The sequence below is a fragment of the Oncorhynchus mykiss genome, chromosome 2 (assembly GCF_057628025.1).
Source record: "Oncorhynchus mykiss isolate SJ-2025 chromosome 2, ASM5762802v1, whole genome shotgun sequence".
In the NCBI taxonomy this organism is placed as follows: domain Eukaryota; kingdom Metazoa; phylum Chordata; class Actinopteri; order Salmoniformes; family Salmonidae; genus Oncorhynchus; species Oncorhynchus mykiss.
The window spans coordinates 59343009-59358621 of record NC_143023.1 but is presented as its reverse complement, the minus strand read 5'-3'; the positions used below and the strand labels follow the sequence as shown (position 1 = coordinate 59358621).

At 45.5% G+C, this 15613-nt stretch overlaps 1 long non-coding RNA gene across 1 annotated transcript in view; it reads left to right on the top strand.

Moving 5' to 3' along the window:
• The first annotated feature begins 398 nt into the window (after nucleotides 1-398).
• The window catches only part of LOC149985164 (uncharacterized), a 38944-nt gene continuing 23729 nt past the window's right edge, over nucleotides 399-15613 (top strand). The window contains exons 1-2 of the long non-coding RNA XR_016487442.1: nucleotides 399-1048; nucleotides 1417-1478. This is a non-coding gene — a long non-coding RNA (uncharacterized LOC149985164). The remainder of the gene's footprint in view (nucleotides 1049-1416; nucleotides 1479-15613) is intronic.

Here is a 15613-nt window from a genome sequence, read left to right as displayed (position 1 = left end):
ATTTGGAATTTTCGTCTGCAATGTCGTGACCGCTTGAGCCTGTGGATTTCTGAACATAACGCACCAAACAAATGGATGTATTTTGGATATAAAAATATTATTTATGGAACAAAAGGAACATTTGTTGTGTAACTGGGAGTCTTATGAGTGTAAACATCCGAAGATCATCAAAGCTAAGCAATTTAATTTATTGCTTTTCTGAATTTATTGCTTTTCTGACCAATCTACTTGGCTGCTAGTGTTTGTAATATTTTGTCTACTGAGAGAGATGTTCTTACATAAACGCTTGTTATGCTTTCGCAGAAAATATGTATTGAAATCTGACACCCAGGTGGATTAACCTCTTAGAGCTCTAGGGGCGCTATTTCATTTTTGGATAAAAAACGTTCCCGTTTCGACTATGCATATTCTTGACAGTTTTGGAAAGAAAACACTCTGAAGTTTCAGAATCTGCAAAGATTTTGTCTGTAAGTGCCCCAGAACTCATTCTACAGGCGAAACCAAGATGATGCATCACCCAGGAATTAGCAGAATTTCTGAAGCTCTGTTTTCCATTCTCTCCTTATATGGCTGTGATTGCGCAAGGAATGAGCCTACACTTTCTGTCGTTCGCCCAAGGTCTTAGCAGCATTGTGACGTATTTGTAGGCATATCATTGGAAGATTGGCCATAAGAGACTACATTTTCCAGAGGTCCGCCCGGTGTCCTTTGTCTAAATTTGTGCGTAATCTTCAGGTGCAGGCATTTTCTCCTGGGATTCAGGAGAGAAAGCATGTTTCCAAGAACGATGTATCAATGAAGAGATATGTGAAAAACACCTTGAGGATTGATTCTAAACAACGTTTGCCATGTTTTCAGTCGATATTATGGAGTTAATTTGGAAAAAAGTTTGCGTTTTGAGGACTGAATTTATGGATTTTTTTTGGTAGCCAAATGTGATGTATAAAACGGAGCTATTTCTAATACACAAGGAATCTTTTTGGAAAAACTGAGCATCTGCTATCTAACTGAGAGTATCCTCATTGAAAACATCAGAAGTTCTTCAAAGGTAAATGATTTTATTTGAAGGCTTTTATGTTTTTGTTAATGTTGCGTGCTGGATGCTAACGCTAATGCTAACGCTAAATGCTAACGCGAAATGCTAACTCTAGCTAGCTACTTTTACACAAATGATTGTTTTCCTATGGTTGAGAAGCATATTTTGAAAATCTGAGATGACAGTGTTGTTTACAAAAGGCTAAGCTTGAGAGATGGCATATTTATTTCATTTCATTTGCGATTTTCATAAATAGTTAACGTTGTGTTATGCTAATGAGCTTGCTGATAGATTTACACAATCCTGGATACAGGGTTTTTTTCATAGCTAAACGTGACGCAGAAAACGGAGCGATTTGTCCTAAACAAATAATCTTTCAGGAAAAACTGAACATTTGCTATCTGAGAGTCTCCTCATTGAAAACATCTGAAGTTCTTCAAAGGTAAATGATTTTTTTGAATGCTTTTCTGTTTTTTTGTGTAAATGTTGCCAGCTGAATGCTAATGCTAAATGCTACGTTAGCCATCAATACTGTTACACAAATGCTTGTTTTGCAATGGTTGAGAAGCATATTTTGAAAATCTGAGATGACAGTGTTGTTAACAAAAGGCTAAGCTTGAGAACTAGCATATTTATTTCATTTCATTTGCGATTTTCATGAATAGTTAACGTTGCGTTATGGTAATGAGCTTGAGTCTGTATTCACGAACCCGGATCCGGGATGGGGAGATCAGAAAGGTTAACAACAATCTAAGCTGTGTTTTGCTATATTGCACTTGTGATTTCACATTTCTCTAAATTTGAATTTGGCGCGCTGCAATTCAGCGGGTGTTGATGAAAATGATCCTGCGTCAAGAAGTTAATTTGCTATCTTGCATGTGTGATTTAAAGAAAGTTAGATTTTTATAGTAATTTATTAGGCACTCTGGCTTTTGGCCAGGTGGGACGTTAACTTCTCTTGGATGAAAAGCATGTCCAAATTCAACTGCCTGCTACTCATCTCCAGAAGATAAGATATGCATATAATTAGTAAGCAGGAAGTACAAAAGCAGGAAGTACCAATGACTCGCTCAATAGGTAAGTAGTCAGATGGTGCGGATGCTACGCTACAGGACTGTTTTTCTAGCACAGACTGGCATATGTTCCTTCAACCCTGAAGTCCTGGCTGGCCACCAAAAATTCTGAAATTAAAGCAGGAAAAAGATGACAAACTGGGATATGTTTAGCACCCAAGCCATCCTACAATCTAAGCTAGATGCCCTCAATCTCACACAAATTATCAAGGAACCTACCAGGTACAACCCGAAATCCGTAAACACGGGTACCCTCATAGATATCATACTGACCAACTTCTGCGGTCTTCAACCAGAATCTCAGCGATTACTGCCTCATTGCCTGCGTCCATAAGGGGCCCGCGGTCAAATGACCACCCCTCATCACTATCAAATGCTCCCTAAACACTTCCGTGAGTAAGCCTTTCTAATTGACCTCGCCCGGGTATCCTGGAAGGATATTGACCTCATCCCATCAGTAGAGGATGCCTGGATGTTCTTTTAAAAGTGCTTTCCTCACCATCTTAGAAAAGCATAACCCATTAAACAGATCTACTTTCGTATCAATTGGTTTGTCTGTACATGTAGTAACAAAAGAGAGGCCCTTAGATATGACTGAGACTTGTGTGTCAGTGAGATCTTTTTTTGGAGAGGTTAATTACTGCGTCCTGGTCCTGTCTTTGACCGCTTGCCTCTCCTACATCGTTTCTTTTGTTTTGTTTTTTAAAACATTTTTTATTTCACCTTTATTTAACCAGGTAGGCTAGTTGAGAACAAGTTCTCATTTGCAACTGCGACCTGGCCAAGATAAAGCGTAGCAATTCGACACATACAACAACACAGAGTTACACATGGAATAAACAAAACATACAGTCAATAGTACAGTAGAACAAAAGAAAACAAAAAGTCTATATACAGTGAGTGCAAATGATGTATGTTAAGGAAATAAATAGGCCATGGTGGCGAAGTAATTACAATATAGCAATTAAACACTGGAATGGTAGATCGGCAGAAGATGAATGTGCAGGTAGAGATACTGGGGTGCAAAGGAGCAAAATAAATACCAGTATGGGGATGAGGTAGGTAGATAGATGGGCTGTTTACAGATAAGTACAGGTGCAGTGATCTGTAAACTGCTCTGACAGCTGGTGCTTAAAGCTAGTGAGGGAGATGTGAGTCTCCAGCTTCAGAGATTTTTGCAATTCGTTCCAGTCATGGGCAGCAGAGAACTGGAAGGAAAGACGACCAAAGGAGGAGTTGGCTTTTGGGGTGACCAGTGAGATATACCTGCTGGAGCGCGTACTACGAGTGGGTGCTGCTATGGTGACCAGTGAGCTGAGATAAGGCGGTGCTTTACCTAGCAGAGACTTGTAGATAACCTGTAGCCAGTGAGTTTGGCGACGAGTAAGAAGCGAGGGCCAACCAACGAGAGCGTACAGGTCGCAATGGTGGATAGTGTATGGGGCTTTGGTGACAAAACGGATGGCACTGTGATAGACTGCATCCAGTTTGTTGAGTAGAGTGTTGGAGGCTATTTTATAGATGTGGAGCATTGTTGTGCTGCTTTCGGGCAAAAAAAACTGTATGAGTGCGAAGGTAGCTGGAGTCGCTGTCTGTGGGGAATTCGGTCTCAGTGGATGCCTCTGTGTCTGTGTTTCCGTGTCCCCCAGCTGCAGCTGATGCCTATGTGTCTGTGTCCCCCATCCCTGTCCCCCGGTCAATCCCTACATCGGCCTCTCGGTGCTACAGTCCTTGGGCCTTCCCATGCGCAGGACTGGTTGAGCTGGTAGTCCTCTGTGTATCACTGACATTTCTTGATCTTTGTTGCTTGTAGGAAATTTCTCTATTTCCCAATGGACTGGTTGATTGAGTCACATATGGCTGTGAAGTCTTGGCCTAGAATCTCTATCGTTATGACCCCATGTTTACTGATCTTAACTTCAACCTATTTTACTTCCATGGACACATGTTCAACGATTGATCGCATTAATCTAAAATAACATTTGTTGAGGATTTCATCTCATTTTTTAAACTAAAGTTTTGTCATTTTTCCCTATAGTAGACTTCTTCTGTATTCTCAGTCCTTTTGGAATGTGCTTGTTGCTCCTATACTCACTAAGAGTGCTGACTCAGATTGAGGCAGTGTATCACGGCCCCGTTTAAGCCTTATCACAAAAAATGATTGAGGCAGAAATTGAAGAGGCTAAACCAATCCTAGAACATTCCCGAGAGGTATGGGATAAGATTCATAAGATGCTTGGAATTTCCCAGTATAAACAAAAAATATTATTTCATATGGAACAACTAATCTGGGAGGTATTGCTTAGACAAGGCCTGCATGAACTAGGCGATCTATAAAGGAGTGCTGTTGTCCTATCTCCTGAAAGTGAAATTGAATTTGCCAGATAAGGGAGATTTCTGGAAATACTTACAACTAAGGAGCTGCATGGGGTCTCTTATGAGTATTTACCAGAGAGATGAAAACTTGTTAGCAGTGGCAGATTTAGGTATAGGTGACATGGGCATCCACCCAGGGCGGGATCTTGCACGTCACGTCAATGATATCATGTCACCGTGTGGGACTGTGGGCGCCCTGATTCTAGTTTGTGAGCTAAGCAGGCTGCTGCCTGGGAAGGTCTCAGACTCAGAAGTATGAGATCGGGAGGGAGGCGGGGGTAGGTTGACCTAAGGTCTCCCCACTGGAAGCCCGAGGTAGGGGGAGCGGGGGAATCTATCAAATAGCGCACCCCTAACTTTGTACAGTACTAATGCTATTAGTAAAATCAGTCACAATACGAAATACTACCAAATAAACAACATTTCATTCAGAATACATAGTTTCACAGACATATTGTTGCATTTTTTTCTGGTTTGTGTGAAATTGTTAAGAATAATATAAAACCAGTCTGCACACCACCAAGGTGAATTGGTTTAGTTTTGACTCTTGGTTGACAGTGTTGGGGGATGGGTAATGTATTGATGCTCGTGTGCCAAATTAATACAAATAGATAATAAAAGGTCTAAGGCATCAGGTGATCAGTTTCGGAAAAAGAGGAAGAGGAGAAAAGTGCAAATGATAAAGGTATGCAGCTATGTCATCTCTTAATGCGTATAATATTATGCATGTAATGAAATAGGCTAGTATAACACCTATGTTTGCCTATGTTGCTTGCTATGCTATTACACAATGTGACGTCTCTCGTCGGAAGGCATGGACCAAAACGCAGCGTGGTAAGTGTTCATGATACTTTATTACTCAAAAACACTCTAACCAAAATAAAGTGAAAAAACGAAACAGTTCTGTCAGGTGCAGACACTAAACAGAAAATAACTACCCACAAAACACAGGTGGGGAAAAGACTGCCTAAGTATGATTCCCAATCAGATGCAGCTGCCTCTGATTGGGAACCACCCTCGGCCAAAAACAAAGAAATAGAAAACAGAGAAATAAAGAAACTAGAATGCCCACCCTAGTCACACCCTGGCCTAACCAAAATAGAGTATAAAAGCCTCTCTATGGTCAGGGCGTGACAGTACCCGACCCCCCCAAAGGTGCGGACACCGGCCGCAAAACCTGATTCTAAAGGGGAGGGTCCGGGTGGGCATCCCTTACGGCGGCGGCTCCGGTGCGGGACAGAGAACCCCCTCCGCTTTGGTGGCGGCCCTGGTGCATGGACCTTCACTGGAGGAACCGGGCCGCAGATCATCGCCGGAGGTTCCGGACTGAGGACCGTCGCCGGAGGCTCCAGACTGGGGACTGTCGCCGCAGGCTCCGGACTGGGGACCACCGCCGGAAGCTCTGGAGGCTTCGTGCCATGGCTCCTCGCTGCAGGCTCCGAGCCATGGATCATCACTGGAGGCTTCGTGCCATGGATCATCACTGGAGGCTTTGTACGTGGAGCCGGAACAGGTCTCACCGGACTGAGGAGACGTACTAGAAGCATGGTACGTGGAGCTGCCACAACACGTCCTGGCTGGTTACCTACTTTAGCTCGGTGAGTGTGCAGAGCTGGCACAGGATGCACTGGGCTATGATGGCGCACTGGAGGCATAGTGCGTAGAGCCAGCGCAGGACAGACTGGACCGTGGAGGCGCACCTGAGGTCTGGAGCGCAGAGCTGGCATTTCTCGTCCTTGCTGGATACCCCCCTTAGCCCGGCAAGTGTAGGGAGATGGAACAGGCCGCACTGGGCTTTGCTGGCGAACCGGGAACACCGTGCGTAGAGCTGGCGCAGGATAACCTGGGCCGAAGAGACAAACCGGAGGACAGGAACGCTGAGCCGGCACAATCTGTCTAGGCTGAATGCCCACTCTAGCACAGCCACCACGGGGAGCTTGCACAGAGCGCACCGGGCTGTGCACTGAAGGCATGGTGTGCAGAACCGGATAGCATGGTGCTTGACCGGTCACTCGCTCCCCACGGTAAGCACGAGGAGTTGGCTCAGGTCTGAACCCTGACTCTGCCACTCTCCCCGTGTGCCAAATTTTTTTGTGGGGGCTGCCTCTCATGCTTACCTCGTTGCCATGACTCCTGGTATCGCCGCCGTTCCTCCCTTGCTGTTTCCGCCTGTTTCCATGGCAGGGTCTTGTCCCCTACCATAACCTTCTCCATGTCCATGAGGTCCTCCACTCACTCTTCTCCCGGGCCCAGGATCCCTGCTCTTCCTGGCCACGCTGCTTGGTCCTTTGGTTGTGGGTAGTTCTGTGACGTCGGAAGGCATGGACCAAAACTCAGCGTGGTAAGTGTTCATGATACTTTATTACTCAAAAACACTCAAACCAAAATAACAAAGTGAAACAGTTCTGTCAGGTGAAGACACTAAACAGAAACTAACTGCCCACAAAATACAGGTTGGAAAAAAGGCTGCCTAAGTATGATTCCCAATCAGAGACAACCACACTCGGAGAAAAAACAAAGAAATAAAGAAACTAGAATGCCCACCCTAGTCACACCCTGGCCTAACCAAAATAGAGAATAAAAGCCTCTCTATGGCCAGGGCATGACACACAAAGGGCGACAGACAATATTCAGTATTTTTGTCCAACTAGATATAATTTCACATAGTTTCATCATGATAATGTGTGTAGCCTGCAGCAAAACGATTACAACCTAACTAGCACATCATTGATTTGGTTAACTTTCACTGAGGTGACATCATAAAGGTTTTCTGTGGTTGTATTGACTAGGTCCTGTGCTCAATAAGGGGAATGTCCAATGCTGTAGGCTAACTTAAAAGGCAGCCAACTCTAGGAACAGTCTTGGTGGTTCCAAACCAAATCAGTATTATCCTGATATTTTGTATCTTTTGTGATATATTGAGTCTTTTGGGGTGTCTTATGCCTAGAATTAGCCAAGGAGGTTGTATGGTTCATTTGGTTCCTTCCTATTCTGAAAGTTTGATACATTGTGCATAATGACATGTATATTTAATTGCGCAACAAATGTATTTAGGGTGTCAGACTCATATACTGCATTTCAATGCAAATTCAGGGGCACTTCCAAAATCGCTGGCCAGGATGAGGAGCCATCCACCTCCTCAGCCACACAGGTGTCTTCACAAATGTTGTCTGAGCCCGAGGATGAAGACCCCATGGGGAGGGGGGGGGAATCGCCCAGGGAGCCATGCAAGCTAGAACCGCCACTGCTTGTTAGAACAATACTTTATGCTACCAGGAATATCACATTCCGCTTCAGTGTTTACTAAAAGAGTCTCATAGGTACACTTGGACCACAGTTTGATTACATAAAATGGGTTTATTGCAAAATAATCTATGCTGGAAATGCAGAAGGGAAGTAGCTACGTTTTTGTATTCTATATTGGAATGTCCCATGGTGCTCCCTTTCTGGAAGGAGGTTCTTAAAAAGCTTGAAGCATGGGTGGGACACAGCTGTGCTTATTTGGGGATATATTTACGTTACCATCAGGTGTTAGTGAAGAAGAGTTTGGTCTTGCCTCAGTGGGTTTTCTTACTGCAGCAAGACTCATACAGTTAGTATGATAACTGATAGTCCGAAATCAACAGATTGGCTCAAACTGCATCTTATGTATGAATGATAGCAAAGTACAGGAGAGGAAAGGGACATTTAGTATGATATGGGAACACTTTTTGAAATATATAAGGAACTGGACGTGCGAGTGAGAAGCTAGGGTATAAGTTATTGCAAATGTGTGTTTAAAAAAAAAGTGTTATTATTGTTTATTTACTTTTACTTGTGGTTTATTCCAACCACTGATATATGGTTGAAAGGTGCTGTCTTGTTTGCCGTCTTGTTGGGTGTTATGTTTTTGTTGTTTTGTAATGGTGTAATGTCATATCGATTAAAAAAACCTTATTGACAAAAACAAACAAAAAACGATCAAAAGTGCCATCTCCTCAACCTGATGAAGTATGCTGTCAACCTAATTAACTATGCTGCCGCTATTCCTCAGTCGCTTACTAAAGCAGAAAGGGAAAACCCTAAACTACTACTTCCTTATTATTCAGCTCACGATGTGCATCACAGTGCGTCTCTGGCTTTCAGTATCCAGTGTCGACTTTTTTCTCTCGTGCATGTGCAGTGTGTGATCTTTTGATCCAACAAAATGAATTGTCTTTCAAATGAACTGAATCTAATTCATGTTGATCTTATTAGCTAGATATACACATGTTCAAAACATAACATGGCAATACAAATTAAACAAGATATACATAAAGCAAACTAGGGCTGACCCTATTTAGTCGACTGGCCGATTGTTTGGTTGATATGCTGTTGGTTGACCAATATTTCTTTAGTCAGCAGTAGGGGAAAAAACCTGGTGTACAAGACAGCTGTCTGAATTTATTGGACATGATTTGGAAAGGCACACACCTGTGTATATATAAGGTCCCACAGTTGACAGTGTATGTCAGAGCAAAAACCAAGCCATGAGGTCGAAGGAATTGTCCGTAGAGCTCCGAGACATGATTTTGTAGAGGTCCAAATCTGGGGAAGGGTACTAAAACATTTCTGCAACATTAAAGAAAACAGTGGCTCCAACCACCAAGACTGTTCCTAGAGTTGGCCGCCCCTGCCAAACTGAGCTATCGGGGGAGAAGGGCCTTGGTCAGGGAGGTCACTTTGAAAGAGCTGCAGAGTTCCTCTGCAGACATGGGAGAACCTTCCAGAAGGACAACCATCTCTGAAGCACTCCACCAATCAGGCCTTTATGGTAGAATGGCCAGATGGAGGCCAATCCTCAGCAAAAGGAACATCACAACCCGCTTGGAGTTTGATCATGAGAAATAAGATTCTCTGGTCTGATGAAACTAAGATTGAAATCTTTGGCTTGAATGCCAACTGTCACGTCTGGAGGAAACCTGGAACCATCCCTACGGTGAAGCATGGTGGTGGCAGCATTATGCTGTGGGGATGTTTTTCAGGAACCGGGAGACTAGTCAGGATCGAGGGAAAGTTGAACATAGCAAAGTACAGAGAGATCCTTGAAGAAAACCTGCAACAGTGCGCTCAGGATCTCAGACTGGGACGAAGGTTCACCGATCAAGTTCACCTTAAAGTGTTGCTCAGTGCTACCCCCCTCCTTTCCCCATGGGCAGGGTCTGTCCTCTGTGCGTGGCTCTGTGGCCCATCCCGTGCCCCCTGCCCTCGTGCCTTGAACCTCGCGCGCTTTCAGTGGATACAGCTGAAGAACTACAAGGCAATCCCATTGTGCGTTGGGATTGCGTGATCCCAGGGTGTCCAGCGATGACAGCGGTGTGTGCCAAGGTCAGCAGCCGCTCCCTTATCCATGTGGGAACGTAAATGTGCTCAAGATGGCAGATAGTGGGTACGAGTTCCCTCTCCAGAGCCTGGCTAATGTCCACATCTATGTCCCAGACCACAGGGGCTGCGACTCGAAAGGGAAGAGGAAAGCAGGTACTCCGGCATTCGGGTGACCAGTCCGTGATTCTCATCCTCGACCACGAGATGGTGGGGTTATGGCGTTAGAACCATGGGAGGCCGAGGATGATCTTTTGAGCTGGTGCACTAGTGATGAAGAAGGGAATGTTTTCCTGATGAAAGGACCCCACTGTGAGGGTGAGAGGAGGCAAGGGTCTGGTCAATAAAGTTCCCTGCGGCAACGGAATCCACTTCCGCTGTAGAAACAGTACATGAGGGCCAGCCAGCTAGTGTGATCGACACTAAAAGTGTTTGGCAGAAAATTATAGAGATGGGATACTCATTCCTGCCCAGGAGGTGGAAATTCACGTGACTGTCCCTCTGCTCTCGTGGATCCCGAGTTGGGACGTACCATACACTGCTCAAGCTGGTGCCCCCTTGACCACAATAGAGACAGAGCCCCAGCTTTCTCCGTCTGCGTCGCGGGGAGGCATGTGACCCCTACCTTCATCGGTTCAGGCTCTGATACAGAGTGTTCACTGAGGGAGGGATAGAAGTGATGTGGGTGCCGACACTATCGAAGTAGGTTATCCAAACGGATGGCCATCGTGATGAGTGTGTTCAAGGAGAGGTTGTCATCACAACATGCCAGTTCCGTTTGGACCTCCTCATGCAGTCCTCTTCGGAATAACGTACAATGAGCGCCGGCTCATTCCATCTGCTGGATGCTGCTACTCTCAGGAAGGTGAGCGTGTACTCAGCAGCAATCTGGTCATCCTGCCATAGTTTCAGTGGGTTCTCAACCCCCTCTCTGCCCTCAGGTGGATGATCCAAGGTACCTCTGAACAGAGCCTTGAACCCCTCATACAAAGCCAGCTCCTCCTCTCCTCTCTCTCCCAGACGGCCGTAGCCCACTCCAACGCCGACCCAGTCAGCAGAGAAATAACCATGGCAACCTTGGACCTCTCGGTGGTGGGGTCTCCCATCTGGTGCATAAAATAGAGAGAGCCCTGGAGTAGGAATCAATGGCATTTAGAAGGGGTTCCGTCACGTTTATTTTTGGAGGTACAAACGGGCAACACTGACATGAGTGGACTGCTGAATGGACTGGAATGTCTTCGGTCCAATGAATATCACACGAGTTCAACGATACAGCCAACCTCTCAGTATACAACACAGAGAAAACTGGCATGACTCTTAAATAAACAAGACCTTCTTGAGAACATAGCTAAAGCTATACACAGCTTCAAGGACTATCCAAGTGGGGACGAAGCGCTTGTGACCATGTATCCATGTCTCAAATAAGCAGGGTATGCATGGTATGCATGGATTACTAGTCTGAAGTTCAAAATGGGGAACTATCTCAAATCAAATCAAATTTATTTATATAGCCCTTCGTACATCAGCTGATATCTCAAAGTGCTGTACAGAAACCCAGCCTAAAACCCCAAACAGCAAGCAATGCAGGTGTAGAAGCACGGTGGCTAGGAAAAACTCCCTAGAAAGGCCAAAACCTAGGAAGAAATCTAGAGAGGAACCAGGCTGTGGGGTGGCCAGTCCTCTTCTGGCTGTGCCGGGTGGAGATTATAACAGAACATGGCCAAGATGTTCAAATGTTCATAAATGACCAGCATGGTCGAATAATAATAAGGCAGAACAGTTGAAACTGGAGCAGCAGCACGGTCAGGTGGACTGGGGACAGCAAGGAGTCATCATGTCAGGTAGTCCTGGGGCATGGTCCTAGGGCTCAGGTCCTCCGAGAGAGAGAAAGAAAGAGAGAAGGAAAGAATTAGAGAACGCACACTTAGATTCACACAGGACACCGGATAAGACAGGAGAAGTACTCCAGATATAACAAACTGACCCTAGCCCCCCGACACATAAACTACTGCAGCATGAATACTGGAGGCTGAGACAGGAGGGGTCAGGAGACACAGTGGCCCCATCCGAGGAGCCAAGTTGGCAGAGCTAGAGTTCCTGAGGTCTCTGAATGCACGGAAGAAGAGCAGAAACAACCCAGAGAAAGTCACCCCACTCAAACATCAAGAGACCCAGAGGAGATGAGAGAAACTTCCTGCAGAGCTTCCCGAGAGGGGATGTCCCAGCAGCCGAGACAGCAAATCATCAACAAAGTTTCAAAGACTGAGAGAAACCTGCCATTGATAGACAAACTGATGCAGACGACATGAGTGATGGACCACCAGTGAAAGCTTTCGGAAAAGCTGACCACGACTCCATTTTGTTGATCCCTGCCTACAGACAGAAACTAAAACAAGAGGCTCCCACGCTGAGGTCTGTCCAACGCTGGTCCGACCAAGCTGACTCCACACTCCAAGACTGCTTCCACCACGTGGACTGGGACATGTTTCGTATTGCGTCAGACAACAACATTGACGAATACGCTGATTCGGTGTGTGAGTTCATTAGAACGTGCGTTGAAGATGTCGTTCCCATAGCAACGATTAAAACATTCCCTAACCAGAAACCGTGGATTGATGGCAGCATTCGCGTGAAACTGAAAGCGCGAACCACTGCTTTTAATCAGGGGAAGGTGTCTGGTAACATGACCGAATACAAACAGTGCAGCTATTCCCTCCGCAAGGCTATCAAACAAGCTAAGCGTCCGTACAGAGACAAAGTAGAATCTCAATTCAACGGCTCAGACACAAGAGGCATGTGGCAGGGTCTACAGTCAATCACGGACTACAGGAAGAAATCCAGCCCAGTCACGGACCAGGATGTCCTGCTCCCAGGCAGACTAAACAACTTTTTTGCCCGCTTTGAGGACAATACAGTGCCACTGACACGGCCGGCAACGAAGACATGCGGTCTCTCCTTCACTGCAGCCGAGGTGAGTAAGACATTTAAACGTGTTAACCCTCGCAAGGCTGCAGGCCCAGACGGCATCCCCAGCCGCGCCCTCAGAGCATGCGCAGACCAGCTGGCCGGTGTGTTTACGGACATATTCAATCAATCCCTATACCAGTCTGCTGTTCCCACATGCTTCAAGAGGGCCACCATTGTTCCTGTTCCCAAGAAAGCTAAGGTAACTGAGCTAAACGACTACCGCCCCGTAGCACTCACTTCCGTCATCATGAAGTGCTTTGAGAGACTAGTCAAGGACCATATCACCTCCACCCTACCTGACACCCTAGACCCACTCCAATTTGCTTACCGCCCAAATAGGTCCACAGACGATGCAATCTCAACCACACTGCACACCGCCCTAACCCATCTGGACAAGAGGAATACCTATGTGAGAATGCTGTTCATTGACTACAGCTCGGCATTCAACACCATAGTACCCTCCAAGCTCGTCATCAAGCTCGAGACCCTGGGTCTCGACCCCGCCCTGTGCAACTGGGTACTGGACTTCCTGACGGGCCGCCCCCAGGTGGTGAGGGTAGGCAACAACATCTCCTCCCCGCTGATCCTCAACACTGGGGCCCCACAAGGGTGCGTTCTGAGCCCTCTCCTGTACTCCCTGTTCACCCACGACTGCGTGGCCACGCACGCCTCCAACTCAATCATCAAGTTTGCGGACGACACAACAGTGGTAGGCTTGATTACCAACAACGACGAGACGGCCTACAGGGAGGAGGTGAGGGCCCTCGGAGTGTGGTGTCAGGAAAATCACCTCACACTCAACGTCAACAAAACTAAGGAGATGATTGTGGACTTCAGGAAACAGCAGAGGGAACACCCCCCTATCCACATCGATGGAACAGTAGTGGAGAGGGTAGCAAGTTTTAAGTTCCTCGGCATACACATCACAGACAAACTGAATTGGTCCACTCACACAGACAGCATTGTGAAGAAGGCGCAGCAGCGCCTCTTCAACCTCAGGAGGCTGAAGAAATTTGGCTTGTCACCAAAAGCACTCACAAACTTCTACAGATGCACAATCGAGAGCATCCTGGCGGGCTGTATCACCGCCTGGTACGGCAACTGCTCCGCCCTCAACCGTAAGGCTCTCCAGAGGGTGGTGAGGTCTGCACAACGCATCACCGGGGGCAAACTACCTGCCCTCCAGGACACCTACACCACCCGATGTCACAGGAAGGCCATAAAGATCATCAAGGACATCAACCACCCGAGCCACTGCCTGTTCACCCCGCTATCATCCAGAAGGCGAGGTCAGTACAGGTGCATCAAAGCTGGGACCGAGAGACTGAAAAACAGCTTCTATCTCAAGGCCATCAGACTGTTAAACAGCCACCACTAACATTGAGTGGCTGCTGCCAACACACTGACACTGACTCAACTCCAGCCACTTTAATAATGGGAATTGATGGGAAATGATGTAAATATATCACTAGCCACTTTAAACAATGCTACCTTATATAATGTTACTTACCCTACATTATTCATCTCATATGCATACGTATATACTGTACTCTATATCATCGACTGTATCCTTATGTAATACATGTATCACTAGCCACTTTAAACTATGCCACTTTGTTTACATACTCATCTCATTTGTACATACTGTACTCGATACCATCTACTGTATCTTGCCTATGCTGCTCTGTACCATCACTCATTCATATATCCTTATGTACATATTCTTTATCCCCTTACACTGTGTACAAGACAGTAGTTTTGGAATTGTTAGTTAGATTACTTGTTGGTTATTACTGCATTGTCGGAACTAGAAGCACAAGCATTTCGCTACACTCGCATTAACATCTGCTAACCATGTGTATGTGACAAATAAAATTTGATTTGATTTGATTTGATTAGAGAACTGGCCAGCCCTTCACATGGAGTCTCAGGTAAGACAGCTAATCTCTAACTATGTGTTTGTCTCCTTATGTCTTTTTCTCTTATTCTGTCTTTGTCTCGCTCTCTCTCCCTTTAATCCTTTTTCCCTTTGTACGAGCTTTCTTTCAGTCAACATTGTGATAAATGTGGCTTTTATTTGTGGTTTGTTGTATTTTTGTGCAGGTGTGTGCAGAGTTCCACATCATAACATGTTTACATACTTGTAGGTTGGAGTCATTAAAATGTGTTTTTCATCCAATCCACAAATGTTTTGACAAGTAATTTTTCCAACAATTGTTTACAGACAGATTATTTCACTTATAATTCACTGTATCACAATTCCAGTGGGTCAGAAGTTTACATACTCTAAGTTGACTGTGCCTTTTAAACAGCTTGTAAAATTCTAGGAAATGATGTCATGGCTTTAGAGGTGTACCTGGTGTACCTGTGGATGTATTTCAAGGCCTACCTTCAAACTCAGTGCCTCTTTTCTTGACATGAAGGGAAAATCAAAAGGAATCAGCCAAGACCTCCGAAAGAAAATTGTAGACCCCACAAGTCTGGAAATTGCTCCCAAGGATGAACCAAACGCCTGAAGGTACCAAGTTCATCTGTACAAACAATAGTGTGCAAGTTTAAACACCATGGGACCACACAGCCGTCATACCGCTCAGGAAGGAGATGCGTTGTCTCCTAGAGATGAACGTACTTTGGTGCGAAAAGTGCAAATCAATCCCAGAACAACAGCAAAGGACCTTGTGAAGATGCTGGAGGAAACAAAGTCTCTATATACACAGTAAAACAAGTCCTATATCGACATAACCTGAAAGGCCACTCAGCAAGGAAGAAGCCCCTGCACATGGGCACAAAGATCTTACTTTTTGGAGAAATGTCCTCTGGT